We start from the raw sequence: 17238 nt of genomic DNA, 5'->3' as shown, positions 1-17238 counted from the left end.
AAATGGCCGGTCTGGACCGGGAATGAACCGGCCGTTCGGGAGTTGTCCCGCTTTTCCCCAATGGCCAGCACGTCCCTGCTCTCGCTCTTCCAGGATAAGACACAGCAGCAGAGATGTCTGTATATCGTTGCTGTTTGTCCGGGCAAGCCTGGGATCGCTTCGAATTTCGGGCTTTGTTTCCCGGTCGGGAGCAGATGGCGTCCTATGTCATTTTGTAGTCAAAACGGACTACACTTTGGCCGGAACTATCAAACCGGATTTGGTTGTAACCCTCACTGATTCCCCGCGTTCCATGGCCCAACAACCCTGGAAGCAGTGTAGTTGTAGTTTTGATTATTATTTTTAAATGCAAAAAATATATACATTTGAGTGTACTTACCAGATACTATTTAGCGTCTGTCTACCTTTATTATACACTGGGAACTGCTATTCTTTAAATGCAGACTTCTGCCATAACACTCTACTTCATCATACAAGAGTGTCACAGAAAATAACGCACACAACGCTTGGTGATGCAAGGCGTTATGGGCTATTTTCACTATTTTATTCATATCTTTCTTCCTCTTATCTTTCTTTATATATATGGATTAATTCTGTGTTTCGTGTTTGCCCATGCAGCATGTTTATGTGTTGTAACATGTCTCAAGGTGGACCACAATTTTTCTTTTTTGGAGCGGTGAAAGCGCTCCCAATAGACAGGTATGTCTGTGGGTGGGTGGGTGGCTGGCTATGTGGGTGGGTGGCTATGTCTGTAGCCTGGCAATACCTTGAGTGGCCACACACAACACACAAGTTAAAGGAGGGGCGCTGTTGTGCAGGCACACACAAACACAGCTTCTATGGCACTATTGTGCAGACTAGACACACACACACACACACACACACACACACACACGGTATAGCTGCTCAGATTCACCGCTCCACTTCGAACCGAGGTTTGATTTTTTTTTATCACACGATTTTGTAACCCAGACAATGAACTGACCTCGTGCTTCCTTCTATGCATGAGTAGTCCAAGTTGCTTCTTTTCACCCAATCTGGCTAGCCATCGTCAAAGAAAAGGGAACGTACACCCGGGTTGTCCCTCTTCCTCTGTAGCCAGCTACAGACTCTGTCTCGAGAGAAATGCTTTTCACCTGACCCGGTTGGACGTATAGCGCGTGGAAGGAACAAGTTATTCCAACCAGTTCCCCTTTCCCCTCCATCAGGCGCCCCGGCTGGCCAGGGGGAGGCAGTATAGAGACCAGGATTACAGCATGTTTTTTTGTGAGGGTAGTAGGGTACACCCAGGAGACACAGGGAGAACATGCAAAATCCACACAGAAAGGCCCTTTTGCCAATAGTATGGGCACTGACATAGGCGACTCTAGCCTCTTCCAGCAAGGGGTGCACGACCTCTATTACCTCATGCACGCGCGCGCAGCGCGCGTGTACGACGTTCGCGGCGCGCGCGAAAGAAATTTGCGGATATTAGCGGTTTTGTAATGTTGTTTTAGCGGATTTCTGCAGTTAATTTTTGTACCCAATGCATTTTTTCAAGTTAAAATCGGTTTCGGTTCTACACGGCGGCAGAACCATTTTGGGGCTTAATATAATAGGTTTTATAAAAGCATGATCTGACTGTCTTAGTCTTACCTTGGGCTGGTCAGGAGGAAATGGTTCAGTCACGCACAGTGAGACAAGAGTCCCTGGCTGATAGAGCCTGAGGTCTGTGTTTTGTAGAGGAAAGTCAGGTACAAAATGATCCTCTCCATGTGATGTTTCAGGGCAAGCAGCTATATTATAATATCCTACCGGTAGTCACGTCCATAGTAGTGAAGAGCTCGAACTCCATGCTTTATTTTTAACAGATGTTGTTTTTCAATTTCAATACTGGCGCGTGGATATGACATCACATCAGGAGGGGAGGGGGGGGCTGCCTGGAGCTGCCAGCCTCTATCACTACCACTAGGGGGTGTTGTTGTATTCGGTCTGAGTGGATGTAAAGTTACATTACAAAAAAAAAAAAAATCAAAATGGCCACCTGGCGGCCAGGGGTTGCACGTGCACCCTAGGACACCCCTTAAAATCGCCTATGGGCACTGATGACACAAGCGGAGGAGAGAACATAAGCCCCCAGTGCTCACAGCGTCCCCAGCGGGAATTGAACCCAGGACCTTCTTGGTCCTGGGTTCCTGGGAGGTGACAGCACTACCGATTGCGCCACCGTGCCCCCCCTGATTTTTTTTAAACGGACAATAAAGTATTATATCTATCAATTTTATTTAATATAATACAAAAGCAACAGTTTTGGACATACAAGGTAAATTGTTTCATCAGATTTTGATGCTATACCAGTAAGACTCCCTAATCGGGAGATAAGCGACCGTAGGTCACATGTATACACAAAGAGTAGGGAGCAGTGTCCCCAAAAAATGTGGACGGATCCATGTTGATGACATGAGTGTAGACATACTGTGTACCGAGTTGAGTGATTTTAGGGCAAAAATTGGAGGAGCAGTGTCCAAAAATGTGTTTTGCAAGAATCGGCCTCATGGTGGCGCTAGAAGAGGGCCATGTGAGAAATGAGGGGTGGGGTCTCCGCGCCGCTGAGGCGGACGAATAGGTACCGGCCCCGGCTCTCCCGGTGGCTCCTAGGCCAAGTTAGGGCATTTTATGTGCGCTGCAGTGGCAGGGGGTCCTCCACTGGGGGCGCCACCACTTTTGCATCCGTTCTGGAGCACAAGGTGTCGGTGGTCCCCGGGAATTCCCCGTGAGCAGCCCCGTTGGGGTGGTCATTTGGTCATTTTTGCACATTTGGTCATTTTTTACATCTGGGGGTCCCCCAGGGACCTGGGGGTCCCTGGAGCTCTGGGGGTCCTTGGAGGTTGTAGTTTGGCAGGCAAGGAGTGTGTGTGCAAAATCTGGCATGGATCGGGGCAACGGTTGCGGAGATATGAGCAGGGCAAAAGTGTGACGTGTGACGTGTGACGGACTGACTGACGGACGCACGGACACCTGGTGGAGCTTTCTGTAGTAAGTGCGACCTACGGTCGCAATTACATTATCGTCTCTGTTGGTTGGAAACCACATCTGTCCAAAACTGTTAATTTTCAGATACAAAAAAAAAATAAGCCAACGTAGCAGTCCTACATGCTCGAAACGTGCCCCTTCGCACCATGTTTTGAGCTTGTGGATCTGTACCTTTGATCAAGTAGGCCGTTAATTCACGAAAAAAACAAAAAGTTTGAAAATGGCGATAAGAGGTTTGTCCCCGACAGCAACGGTAATTTAACTGGGGACCCCCATGAACCTTGGAGACTTTTCTGCTATACGTCAGGGTCCCCAGACCCAACATTGAGAAACAGGGTACCTTCACCATATCAACACGACAGCCATTTTGCTATTAAAGGTGATACACCATGAAAATTCACTTTTCCTATTTTAAAACCTTTTTTTGGGGTCCCACTAGCATCTTCTATCCTCACAAAGTCCCATTTCAGACCGTTGTGTCTTTCTCTGGTTTTGGGAAGGTGGAGGTTAAAAGCATCCCACGGGTTCTCAAAACAGGCTGTCCAGATTTGCTGCCGTTTGTGACGTCATAAACGGCCGTTTTTGAAGAAAAAATTTTTTTTTTTTTTTTTTCAAAATGATTTTTTTTTGGGGGGGGGGGGGGGGCAAAGGTGGTATCACCTTAAGTTAATTAAATGCCTCCCTGTTTTTCCCAACATACAAGTATGGCGTGAGAGCAAAATGGCCGCTGTGTGAATATAGTCACCACTGTTAGAGTTAGCCGAAAGACCCCCTACCTCCACTACTGGCCATCACTCTTCTAATTGTTATGCAAACACAGACATTACATTTGCATGTAATCATGTTATCTTGACATAATCAGAGCAGGGAGAGAGAGAGGGAGAGAGAGCTCCTTGCTGGAGGGTGTCTTGAATCCCACATCAAAGCGGATCAAACAAAAAAGCAGAATTGAAGATGATTTGTTTTTGTTTTTTTTAGCTAGTCATTGTCATTCCATTGTTTAGTCGACCATCATTTGAAGTGTTAATTTAAGTGTTTACTCCAGTCTCCAGGGTATAAATTTCATGAACTAAATAGATCTAACGTTAACTGGCACTAATAATAAAGGGCCATAATAACCACTTGAACTCTGGTTGACTGGAGTGTCCCTTAATTCCTTTTTTCCTCTCAAACAACACATATCTTCGCTAAACTAGACGATCTACAAGCTCACAGTATGTGTTGCGATACTTTGTGAGCTTGTAGATCTGATATTTTCGCTGAACGTTTGCCCCATAAATAGAAAGGAGCACCCTGTTCAACCTCATCTTCATGAAATTGGTCCTCATTAATGCTCATAAGATGGCACGTCCATTTCTGTCTCTCAGGCTCGCTTTACACTGCAACGATCAGTTGTCACTTTTTATTCACACTGAGATGCATCAGACAGTAATTAAAACTGCTGTAGTGTGCATGCCAAAAGTGGCTAGGAGGTGGCGGCGACGCACTGCCAGATAGATCACACCACACTTCACCACACTTCAGTTCTACTTCCTATCACAGCTGTTGATCTTGCTTTGTTTATAGCCAACCAGTGTTGTTTTTGACAGCAAATTTAGATTTAGTTTTAGTCATAGTCTTTGAATAAAATGTAATTTAGTTGTAGTCATAATTTAGTCACCTGAAAAGTTTTAGTTTTAGTCTAGTTTTAGACTGAATATCATAAGATTTTAGGCGACTAAATCTACAGTTGATTTAGTCGACTAAAATGTATTTTGGCAGGCCTTGATGGCATCGTAATGACTGATTTTACACTTGCGTTGCGACGCGTTGAGAGCTTGCAGATCGGCTATTTTCAGCACGCAACACCGGATAGCAACCAAACAAAATGACTCTCTTCTCCACTAGTCCCTCCCCAACATTTTAGTCTAGTTTTTATTGTGTTGACAGAATTGTCAATATTAGTTAGTCTTAGTTTTAGTCATCACAGCTTAGTTTTTATTTCGTTTTCGTCAGTGAAAAAAATGCAGTCGCCAAACATTTTTCGTCATAGTTTTAGTCGATGAAATCAACACTGTAGCCAACGTGAGCTACACATTTTGTTGTTTCCTCAGTTTTTCCCGTATACATGGAGACGCGAGGCGGAGCGTCTTCAAAGATTTCCACTCTGGAAGGTGGTTTCACTTTGTTTCGGATTCCAACCACCGAAACGCCGTTGTCATCTAAACGGACGGCATATCAGACATTTCCATTAAAACGGCTTCAGAGGAGCGCTGAGGACAGTTCAGAAACCTGCCCTGCCAGTGACATCATCGGTACTATAGACAGGTTTGGTCATTTCAAACAAGATTTCAAACGTGAAAGTGATTCTTGTAATGAGCATTACTCTGGGGTGGATTGTGAGCTTGTAGATCTGCTATTTTGGGGGCAAAGAGTTTTTGTGTGGACAGAAAAATGCAGTGCCAGTACAGTTGTACCTCAAGCCTGTTTCCCTAAGAATTAGAGCTGTGGTTCTCAACCAGTGGTCCGGGGCCCACTATTGGTCCTTGAGGGGCTTCCAGCCAAATGATGGAGAGTTGGTAACCAAAGTGCTATGGGTTTAGGTGGAGTCTGAAGAGGTGCGTCTTCAGTCCACGGCGGAAGCTAGGGAGTGAGTCTGTAGTTCTAAGTGTGACAGGGAGTTTATTCCACAGTTTGGGGGCCAGGAGGGCAGACGAGTGGATTTTCGTCTTTGGGTTTTTAGCGAGGGTTCTGTCAGCATCCCTGTGTTGGCTGATCTGAGCGAACGGATGGGGTTGTATAGGGTTGATCAGGTTTTGGAGGTATGGAGGAGCTGTACCTTTGGCTGCTTTTAAGGTCAGCATCAGTGTTTTGTATTCAGTGCGGGCCGCAACCGGGAGCCAGTGAAGGGAGCGGAGAAGGGGGGAGAATTTTGGCTGGTTGAAGACCAGTCGTGCCGTGGCATTTTGGATCAGTTGGAGAGGTTTAAGTGCACATGCCGGGAGGCCAGTGAGGAGATGCAGTAGTCAAGCATGGCCGGGCTGACTTTATTTTGCTCTGAGAGTATTTATGTTATGTTGAACCCAGTGTCTTTGTGGAGACAATAACCTGCACCCAGTGTCTGTCCTTCCATGTGGCTGTGAGGAATCCACAGTAGCAACAGAGAGTGCTACAGGTTGAAAACCACTGAATTAGAGGGTCGAAGTGGTTAAGAGAGAGACAGAGAAAGAGGAAAGGAGAGAAGAGGAGACCACATAGCTCTGTCAGTCAGTGGGTCTCAGGGTGTACGTGTGATGAGATATTGACAGAGAGAGAGAGAGAGTGAAAAGATTTTTCTCACGTTTCCACCACCGCACACTGTGTGAAACGACAGCTGAGTCATGACACCATACCTCTGTTCTCACCATTGTTAGTACAGTACACGCACGCACACTCTCTCTCTCTGTCATGCATGCACACACAGAGCCATGGGCTAATACATTGGGGAGAAATGTTTTAAAAAGGAGTAAAACAACACTGAAAGAAAGTTCCTTCATTTACTTTTTTTACATTTGTTTCTTAATCTTTTTTGAATGCTATACCTGTTTAATATAACTTCCGTTGTTCTTTATCATCTCTCTCTGTTGATTAAATCAAAATGTCATTGGTCAGTGGTCCAGCGGTTCAGGCACCTGGGCTCATAAGTAACCTGACCTGAATGATCTTTACTGCATCTCACCATCTTTGTTTCCAGTCTATCACCACTATCAAACTATAAATAAATGCAGAAAATGCCCCAAACATGTCTTTGAAAAATATATAAATATATATTTATTAACGCTACATATTTTCTTTTTTTACATCATCACATAATGGTGTCCGTGGAAAGGCCCTCCAACTCTTTATTATTTTGGGGGTCGCGGCTTTAAAAGGTTGAGAACCACTGCTCTAAAAGCAGGGTCTAAACATTTCAACGAAAAGGTCAATATTTACCCTCCACAACCCATCAAAAATGGGTCCCGTCGACCCATAGTTTGGGAAACACTGTCTGGACTCTTTAAAGTCTTTTCGTGGGGATTGTATGTTTTGGTTTTTTTTTACAACAGGTTCCAGTTTAGGGTGACGGTAAATGCTCTCACAGCGAGGGGGAAATACTTAACCCCGCGTAGTTAGCGCCCTTTTAGTTTAGTGTGTGTGTGTGTGTGTGTGTGTGTGTGTGTGTGTGTGTGTGTGTGTGTGTGTGTGTGTGTGTGTGTGTGTGTGTGTGTGTGTGTGTGTGTGTGTGTGTGTGTGTGTGTGTGTGTGTGTGTGTGTGTGTGTGTGTGTGTGTGCGCAGGGGCGTCACAAGGGGTAGGAAAGTGGGACTGAGTTACTGGGGCCCCAAGGTGGAGTGGCCCTAATAACTTTATCTATTGAAAAATAGCAGATATACAAGCTCACAGCGCGGCACCGAGTGCCGCGCTGCGAGCTTGTAGATCTGCTATTTTTGAAAAGTCGTGAAAATGTGTGAAAATCTTTGAATATATGTATTTTTTTAAGCGAACATTTCTAACTCAAATTTTGCTTCTGTGGGTCCCTGGAACTAAATATTTTGAGATCGGGGTCCGTGGCCAAATAAAATACATATCATCTTGGGGGTCCTTGACATAGGTTTCTTGCACACATTTTCACGATTTTTCAAAAATAGCAGATTATACAAGCTCGCAGCGCGGCACTCGGTGCTGCGCTGTGAGCTTGTATATGTGCTATTTTTCAATAGTTAACATTCATGGGGGGCCCGCAGTGAATCCTTGTACCCACTACCCAGGGCCCAGAATTTGGTGTGACGCCCCTGCGTGTGTGTGTGTGTGTGTGTGTGTGTGTGTGTGTGTGTGTGTGTGTGTGTGTGTGTGTGTGTGTGTGTGTGTGTGTGTGTGTGTGTGTGTGTGTGTGTGTGTGTGTGTGTGTGTGTGTGTGTGTGCGCTGGTTGTTGACACGGTGCAGGTGGTGGCCTGTAGCTGTTGGATGTCCAGCTGAGCCTGGAATGTGCTGGAGGCCCTCTGGGCATGAGGCAGCTGACATCAATCTACTGGCTGTAGGAGGAGGCCCACACCAATAGATGATTAGCCACTTACACCCCATTATGCTTTAGTTCAGTTCAGTGGTCCTCAACCTGTGGACCCCCAGGGGGGGTCCCCACATGATTTGTATTTTTAAAGATTAGTTTTTGGGGGCTTTTATGCCTTTATTCGATAGGACAGTATAGACTGACAGGAAATGGGAGAGAGAGATGCAGCAAAGGTCATCCGGATCTGGAATCGAGCGGCAACACCGTCAGGCATCAATGCCTACGGTATGTGGAAATGCCTATCTATGTGCCCGGACCAGTAGGCCAGCGGGCACCCCTGTTTTTTCTTTTTTTATTATTTTTATTTTTTATGACAGATGACAGTGAAGTGACAATTTAAGGACTTTTCAGACTTTTTTTTATACTTTCTTCCCCAAAAAAGAAAGGAAATTAAAAAATAAAGACTGTTACTGCATCAATACAAATCAACAAACAATACTATAAAAAGTGATCAAACATTGGCAAAAATTGACAATTAATAGAAGAAAGAGGCCATCTACAATTGAAAATGGCCGATCTACAAGCGGACGACACCTTGTAATGCTTGTAGAACTGCTGTTTTCACAATTTGTATCTGTGGAACAGAGTCACACTTACCTGCATATCAGGGTTAGGGTCCCCAGTTCGATTATGTTTTTTTTTTTAAGACGTGCATGCTGACGTTAATTTTTTGTTTTTTCCTCGCGCCCTGATTGATAGCATATTGAGATTGAATACTTTATTTGCAGCAGTTTGCAACAAAACTTTCTAAACGCAAGAAAGTCTATGGCTTGTTTCCTTTGGGGTCCTTTGTTCTCAATTCATCGGAAAGTATATTAAATAACATCCACAGTATCACATACAGTACATATCTGCTGCTATGCTCACGCACCTTCGTATGCGTAAATAAGTACATAATGTGTTTGTCTTCTTTGATTGATCTCTCTTCTCCCTTGCCCCCCCACTTTCTTCTTTCTTATTCTTCCCTTTCTTATGGAAATAAAAAAAAAACTACGGGAGAACGCACAAAAAACCTCCACCCACTGTTTTACAGGTTTACGAGAGTATCGTAAACCTGTGATGTGTTGTGACAGCAAAGCTGATTCAAGTTGTGAACCAGGGGTGTCGCACCAAATCCTGGGCCCTGGGTACAAGGATTCACTGCGGGCCCCCCATGAATGTTCTTCATAGGGGGAGGGGGTTTAACTCATTTAGACTGGGAACGCATTATTACGCATTATTTTGTGCTTTAACTATTGAAAAATAGCAGATATACAATCTCACAGCGCAGCACCGAGTGCCGTGCTGCGAGCTTGTAGATCTGCTATTTTTGAAAAATCGTGACAATGTGTGCAAGTATTTCAAATCCTTCTAGGGTTTTTTGAAAAACCTATGTTTCTATGTCAGTATAGTGCTCAAACCTTTTCATGTCAAGGACCCCCAAAATGATATGTATTTGGCCACGGACCCCCATCTCAAAATATTTCGTTCCAGGGATCCAGGGAAAAGCTAAATTTGAGTTACAAATTTTCCTCTTAAAAAATACATATATTCAAAGATTTGCACACATTTTCACGACTTTTCAAAAATAGCAGATCTACAAGCTTGCAGCGCGGCACTCGGTGCCGCGCTGTGAGCTTGTATATGTGCTATTTTTCCATAGCTGAAGTATAAAGTAATTAAGGCCCGTCCACCTTGGGCCCAAGCAACTCAGTCCCACTTCCCCCCCCTTGTGACACCCTTGTTCTGAACCAACTACAAGGATTGTTTTGGTACAACAACCATCAGAGAGACAGGAGGTCATCAGAAGGCATGTGAGCTAACCTGCAACCATCTGAGGGCCCGTCTTCTTTCTTCCCTGCTTGCATAGGAACCCCGGGGCCTGGGGGTGGGGGGGCCCGGGGGGGCCCTCCTCTACTGATTTACGGCTGTCCCCCCCTGGGGGGGACGACCGTGTCTATCTTTAGCCACGCTGACGTTTTATGAGCGGGCTTAAGTAAAAGGCGTGCCGGGGGATGGCTTGTCAGTTGTGGCTCCATACAACCATCAGCCACAGGTCTTTCTCTCTTTCTCTCACTCTCCTCCAGCCAGTGATGTCACGTTCTTACCCGTCGCTTGGGTCCACACATACCAGGCATGCCTGCTCCTCCGCTATAGGTTGTGTATGGCAGGTTCCCAAACGCAGACACATTTTTATGGGTCCCTTAATTTTTGGTTTCCTACATTTTGTTTTTAATTATTATTATTTCAAAACATTTTCAAAAAACATTCCCCAAAACAAAAGCAAAATAAATAAAAAATTAAAAACAAAATTCAATGACACGTTCTGTAATTTCATGAAGAAATCAAAGAAAAATCTAAGCATTTCCATAAATTAGAAAACGAATATTTAAAGAAGTAGTGAAAATAGCTGATCTACAAGCTCACAAGCTAATTGATAGAAAATAAGTAATTTTTTGCGGTGAACTCTACTCCTTTAAGGGCTCCGCTGTAATATGTGTAAGTAACAGTAGCAGCTGGGGGGGTGGGGGGGGGGGGGGGGGGTGTTGGGTGTTAGTGTTGTTAAAATAACACCTATTGCACCCCTAAATTCCTCTGCCACATACTTGTCCCTGCAGGACTCCCTGCAAACGGGGGGAGAGAGAGTTTTTCCACCACCCCAAAGAACAACACACATGCCCGCCATGACACCATTCATCCACCAGCAGGCAGGGAGGCATCCCTGGTATGTTGACTCAAACGCTGGGTAATGCTATAATATCGTCTCTGTCGGGTAGGAAACCTCATATGTCCAAAACAGTTACTACTTCTCAGGTTTCATATTCAAAATCAGCAAAAGTAGCAGATCTGAAAAAAACACAAAAGGTTAGAATATGGAGATAAAAGGTTTCTGGCCAATAGCGACGATATAATACGAGGTGGTTTACCATCAATGGTGCATTACGCACTGTACTGGACAGTTTTGGAGGTAATTTTCATTGAGCTTGTCGAATTAATACTACACTACATCTCAGGGTCAAATATTGTTTAGTTTAGCTGTTTTTTTACTTCACTAGTTACTTTGCTGATTTTAGATTATTATTAGGACAAAACAAACATTAACTTTCACTGTGGCGCGGCAAGTATATAATACAATTTACAATTTAGGCATTTAGCAGACGCTCTTAATCCAGAGCGATTTACAATAAGCAAGGCAATACATCAGTACATCAACATCAACAAATGGAAAGAAATATTAGGCAAATATAAGAAAAAACTGCTAAACCAAGCACCTATTGAGTAAAAATAAGACGCTATCTAAATTGCATGTATGGATATTTGGTCTGAATAGGTGAGTCTTCAGACCACGGCGGAAGCTCGGGAGTGAGTCTGCGGTTCTAAGTGCAACTGGGAGTTTATTCCACAGTTTGGGGGCCAGGAGGGCGAAGAGGCTAGTATAGGGCGAGTGGATCGTTGTCTTGGGGTTTTAAGCGAAGGTTCTGTCAGCTTCCCTGTGTTAGCTGATCTGAGTGAAAGGGTGTAGGGTTCAACCAGGCTTTGAAGGTATGAGGGTGCCATACCTCTGATGGCTTTGAAGGCCAGCATCAGTGTTTTGTACTCTGTGGCTGTGGGGGCAACCGGGAGCCAGTAGAGAGAGTGGAGAATGGGGGAAATAATAAGTAAAGTGTCCATAACAGTCATTGCTATCTTTAAAAGATGTGGAATGGTTTTGAAAGTGCCAGTCCCTGGCACAAAATACTTTCAGATGGGGGTCCTGCAGCATACAAATACATATGAATCTGGGGGTCCTGGACATGGAAGCTTTTGAGAGGCACCAATGTAAAGGAGTGGAAGCTTCTCCACCCACACACAGTGGCTATAGTGGCTGCCATCAGCCACTGTGTGAGTGTGCGTGTGTGTGCGTTTGCGGGACAAGTTGACCCAAACTTTGTATAAAAGACATGAACAATATATGTGGGAGGATGGCATGTGTCCCCGCTCCCAAGGGATTTTATTTTTTCTTCTACGGCACATGTTCTTCTACAGAAAATAAGCCAAGGCCATTGAGATTCTGAGATAAAAATAGCTTCCTTGTATAATAAATGTTTCGTGCAGTAAAAGATTTGAAATGGGTCAATTTGACCAGATCACATGCACCTAGTAAGGATGGGAGGATAATCCTTATTATCGTCTATCGTGATAACAAACCTCTCACAATGAATCGTATCGCAGCGATTGAAATGTAACGCAAAATTGTTCTCCGTCACACACTAGGATGAATTATCTTTTGATGAGCAACAAATTCAGTTCAGCCCCACTTAAAGTGTTAAGTGGACATAAACCCGCTACTTGATAACCCTCTAAGGCTACCTGAACTGTGAAGAGCACATTTGGTACACTCTTATTTCATACTACACAAATCGATTCACCCAAAATAACCGATCTACAAACTCGCACCGCATTGTTGTGAGCTTGTAGATCACACCCACCATCCTCCCAGAATAGGAATGCTGGGGATTTTAAAAAGTAGCATTTTGAGTTTCAAGCTTTATTTATAATCACGATAATATCGTCGATCGTAATTATTTTTGCCAATATAATCGTGACGTGTAATTTCCATAATCGTCCCATCCCTACACTACACAAGGATTAAACCATTCCAGAGTTGCTTATTTAACACTTTTGTTAATTTGCTTCATTTGTTTTTTTCTACTCTTATGGTGGGTCGGAGCTTTCTCTCAGTATGTCTCTAATCTTGACTGTATATCTACAGTATAGCTGCAAAAAATAGACACCTGGCTGTATTGAAATGCCAAGGCTACACTTGTCACTTGTCAGATTAGCAATGGTAATATTGTATCAAGAACAAAGCCCCTGCATACCGGTATGTGCTGAATGACTTGAGACATGTTATGTAAAGCCGGGGGGAATCCCTCTCATCTGCCAGGCTAAAGACAACAGTCATCCACACCTCCTGTTCCAACGCTAAGCAGGCCTGCTATAACAACACACCACCATGGATGTGGCGTCCAGGGGGCTTGTATCGTATGTAAGCACATTAATTCACCCTTTGTCAAGTCCCGCCCATTGTCCTGCCCCTCTCCACACCCATTCGTTGCTGTGTCTTGGTGGGACATTCAGTGGGACATTCCATCCACTGCCATGTTAATTCAGTTGCTTCATATTGTTATTCTGTGTGCTCAATTCTAATTTCAAACTGTTTCAGTCAATTGGAGCTGCTCAGTGGCAGCAAAGTGAATCAGCATGTTTTTAAATGTTTTTATTTCTCCAAAAATTATGTTTTAGCTAATTCAACATAAAAAAGGCGGAACCAGGGACGGGACAAGGCAGATAGAGCCTGCTGGTTGGTCAGCCAGGGACCAACCAGGAGGCTAAGAAAGGGTGAATTGGCAGATCGTTGTGTAGTGATGTGACCTTGTTGCTTTGTAAACCTTTATTTACCCAGGGTAGTTGTGCTGAGCTGAGCACCGACCCCGGGCCAGCCGGGGATTCGAACCGGGAACCTTTGGGCCACAAGCACGCTCCTCTACCTTTAGGCCACTACTACATGTCCGTCCTTTCCCCTCAATCTCTCTCCATTCAATGCAATTCATTGCTGTCAGAAAACATGTACGTTTACATCGCCAAAGCAAAAGTGGCATAAAACAATCAAAACGAAATAAAGTATATGGTCACTATCGGGCAGAAACCTCGTATTTCAGAGTTTCAAATCTGTTTTTCATAAAGTAAAGCCCTGCTTCATCATACAAGACTGTCGCACAAGACTAGTGAAAATAGCAGATCTACAGAACACCTTGCGAGTGTGCTTGTAGATCGGCTATTTTCACAAGCTTAAATCATTTTTAAAATAGTACGAAATGAACGGTTTTGGACATACAAGGTTTCCACCCAACAACGACGATATATTTTAAAAAGGAATGAAGAAATATGCAAACAGAGCAAGCATTGCAACGAAAACTAGCTCACAAAACTCTCTCTCTCTCTCTCTATCTCTCTCAACTTTCATTTGCCCTTGCGACCGTGGGGTGTGTGGGGGAGTTGGTTGGTGGGTAATAATAACTGTCAGAGAAGATGAGTAGCTGTATATTTCCCTGGGTGTTATGAAGAATAGCCATTGTCTCTGACGGTTGGAGAGGAGAGGAGATGCCTCTGCTCTCTCTCTCTTGTGTAATAACGAGCAGTAAACACACCTGAGTGTTGAGTCACGTGCACTGGACGGGGTCCCTCTAGCAGTGTTGCCATGTCTGCTTGTTATGAGCGACTTTTGGGCTGGTTTGCTTAGTTGCTGGTAGATTATTGGTACTTTTGACATGCAGGGTATGGGGAAATCTTTCTCTTTCGAACAACCGTCATTTTGACAAAGGAGCGTTGGGGAGGGTTAGCGACTCACCCCACGGAGGTTAGGTTTAGGGTAAGGGTTAGAGTTGGGTGTCGAACAGATGACAGCGAAAATGCTCCCGCAGGGTATTTTGGGTTTGTTTCCTATAATGTTGTTTAAACCAGTGGTTCCAAATATTTTCATCTATACGACAGCAGTCTGTCAGAGCGTCAGTGCAACTGATGCCCTGGACCAGAGCTACTGTATAGATCGGCTATTTTCAAATAGCCAATGCATATAGGTTTAAAGTGCTCATGATGTGGCCTATATTAGTTTAGCTTGTTTTCATAGACCTGGGCTGCTTATTTATCGCGCAAAATCTGGCAACGCTGTCCACTAGCGTGCATTTATTGGGGTGGGGGGGTCTGTTTGCAAGGAATGTGTTTAATGGAGGCCCGCCTGAGAGAGAGACCATATGGTGGGCCGATATACGACTGGCTCAAGGCCAAGGTTATTCACTCCTTTAGGCAGTGGTGGAGGGAAGTTCTCCCAGTGTCTACTGGAGTAAACGTATAGCTTTATCACAATATTGAAATAACTCTGTTGCAGGTTAAGGTCTCTTTTTTGTTTTGGCACTGCATTGATAATTGATGATGCTTCTATTTTTGCTTAGTTTTTTCGCTGTACACCATTGGTTCTCAACCTTTTTAGGCTGTGACCCCAAAATAATCATATTTTAACTGGGGATCCCCCACCCTGACGAGCACTAAGAGTTGAGGCGTTGCGAGGCGTTGTGAGCTATTTTCACAATTTCTGCCTCTAATATTTGACATTTTGGCCAATGTTTAATTTGTCATTTTAGAGGTATTAAAACGTTTTCACTTTAGAAATGTGCAGATACCCTCTGTACACTTAAACTTCATGTTGGTTTGTTTACTGTTAAGAGAGAAAACAATGTTGCACAGTAAGTTAATCATCTGGGAACCCACAAAAATAATTTGGGGACCCCCCTGGGGATCCGACCCACAGGTTGAGAACCACTGCTGTACACAACAGAACTTTTTTTCTTTTATTACTTCCTTTAACTTTGTAACCTTAACTACTGTGCCACCTCTGGGTGACTGATTTTCCCTCTTAAGGTATATATATCTATCTACCACAACGAGCTGTGGGCGTATGGATCACGGCTACTTTCAAATAGCACTTGTATAGGGTCAAAGTGGTTGGAATGCTATATTAACACATTTCTCTGGGGACCATATGTACCCCTGGTCGGTCAGCCAGACCGCACTTTGAGATCCACTTCTTCACAGCTCCCTTCACAGTGGAACGGACAGCTTGCGGGGGTGAGAGAGGGCAGTCATATGACCTCCAAACCAGCAAGGTGCAACTCGCCTGTGATGGCGTTTCATCTGAATATGCATGAGATATGCAAATGCATGCCGGAACAGCCACAGGCCGCAGTGTCCCCTGAGAGGATGTCAGGGGAGGGGACACAGGGTGGCTTTGGATCTGGATGTCACAGAGCCTCAGCCAACGCAACATGACCTGTCATTAGACTCAGAGAGCCTGGCCCTGGGGACAGGATCTTCTCAAAAGCTGACCATCAGAAAATAAATAACTATAAAACAGAGCTCCCTGCATGGTGTGTGATGCTATGCTAAGGAGCTTTTTATGTAAAGTATCCCCAATAATATCCTGGGTCAGTTTGACCCCGACTGCTCAGTCCGTATAGAGCACTCGCCGTTCGAACCACAGGGTCATGGGTTTGATCCCGGGCACCGGCAACTCTCCGTTTGAGTAGCACGGCTTGGGTGCGGCAAGTCGTGCGGTAAGTGCTGGGAGCTGATGGTAGGTGTTGCGTAGGTGTCTGTCTCACAGGGGTCTCGTACTGCACTGTAACGGGGATACACTCCTGCGTTCTGGCTGATATGGACATTAAGCCTACGACCGACATACTTACTTACTACTTATCCAAAGTGCTTTACAATTGCCCCTACACACACACACACACGCACACACATGCGCACACACATGCGCACACACACATACAGTTCACACTCACACCATATGACCCAGGGGGTGTGCAGTGCCGAATAGGAGTTCTACCACTTTTTCTAGTCACGTGTTCAAATACTGGATTCTGATTGGCAAAATTCCGGAGGTTATGACAAAACAACTGCCGCAAAGTTGTATGAGGAGATCAATGCACCTCAGTGTACATCCGGGGACTTCAGGAGGTAGTCGGAACACCTTTCCCCCAACCAACAAATGACGGTGGCAACGGTCCTATGTTTACTAACGTGCATGCTATAGTCGCCGATTTATTTGGATCCAATGCAATCCGCCAACTTTAAAGCCCCTTTTCTCTGAACCTATGCCTTTCTGGAAGCGAACAGCCTCTATTTACGGCCGGAACGGTACTTCTAACTGACGTTAGCTTAGCTGTAAGCTAGACGCATGGATTAGTATGGAGTTGGCGCCATCTGTTGGTGAGTAGAAGATGTTGTTTGTGGAACTATCTGCTGTCTCGCGGAAGTTTTATAGGCAATAATGATTGTAACTTAAGATCCTTGCAAGTTACAACTATGTGTTTTCTTTCATGTATACGGGAAAAAGTGGTAGAAAAGCTATTTACCACTCGGGGTCGGACATTATGCTCTCATAATGTCCTGAGTGAGGGTGTTATCGGACTCGGCTGCGCCTCGTCCGATAACACCCTCACTGCGGACATTATGAGAGCATAATGTCCTCTCACTCGGGGTAAATTGCTTACTTCAATAGGACCAATAGTGTCCGAGAACAGAGAAACCATATCAGTGTCTGTCCACGGAAGGAGAAAGTGGAGGATTAATCAGCCTAC

Source organism: Nannobrachium achirus (genome assembly GCF_963921795.1).
Source record: "Nannobrachium achirus genome assembly, chromosome: 13".
Lineage (NCBI taxonomy): Eukaryota > Metazoa > Chordata > Actinopteri > Myctophiformes > Myctophidae > Nannobrachium > Nannobrachium achirus.
This window is presented reverse-complemented; position numbering follows the sequence as displayed.